Raw genomic sequence first — 632 nt, 5'->3', positions numbered from 1 at the left:
CGTCTTTACCTGGTTGCATATTCCGTCCGCAGTCTCATGCACTAAAAATTTATAAACACAATTACCCAAACACGCAATTGATTATGAATGCATAAATATACCTGGAAGCTATTATAGCCAAAACATTATGTTTATCCCTTTTAACTTTACAATTACCATAATGGCTGCACTATCCTTATTGTTGAGTAACAATACTATTTTCATCACCATAATTTCTTTTTGCTAACCTGTCATTATTATCAACATCAGTGGTTGTTTTTTATCATTGATTCGCCTTCACTAAAAGATTCATCGTTCTTCTTGTTATGGCCATGATTATCCTTCACTAACAACACAGTAGTATTTGTAACATCCAGTACAATTATAGCAATTCTTACTGTTCTTGATATTAACTTTATATTCCTTCTCCATTTTAGCGTGGTTAACTTCTCACAATAACTTATTCATTTGTCCTTTCGGATGTTTGTTAGACTCATTCCTTCGCGAGTCTCTCACCCTGGGATACAGTTTCTTCGTTAATACCAACTGAATTCCCAAGATACACTTCTACGTATACGTACACGCACACAGACTATCTCGCTTGGATGGGAAATATAATCAAGCAGATAATTCAAGACTCTCCTCCTACAGGG

This window comes from Penaeus monodon, chromosome 32, assembly GCF_015228065.2.
Source record: "Penaeus monodon isolate SGIC_2016 chromosome 32, NSTDA_Pmon_1, whole genome shotgun sequence".
NCBI lineage: Eukaryota > Metazoa > Arthropoda > Malacostraca > Decapoda > Penaeidae > Penaeus > Penaeus monodon.
The sequence above is the reverse complement of the archived record's forward strand: the minus strand, read 5'-3'. Positions refer to the sequence as shown.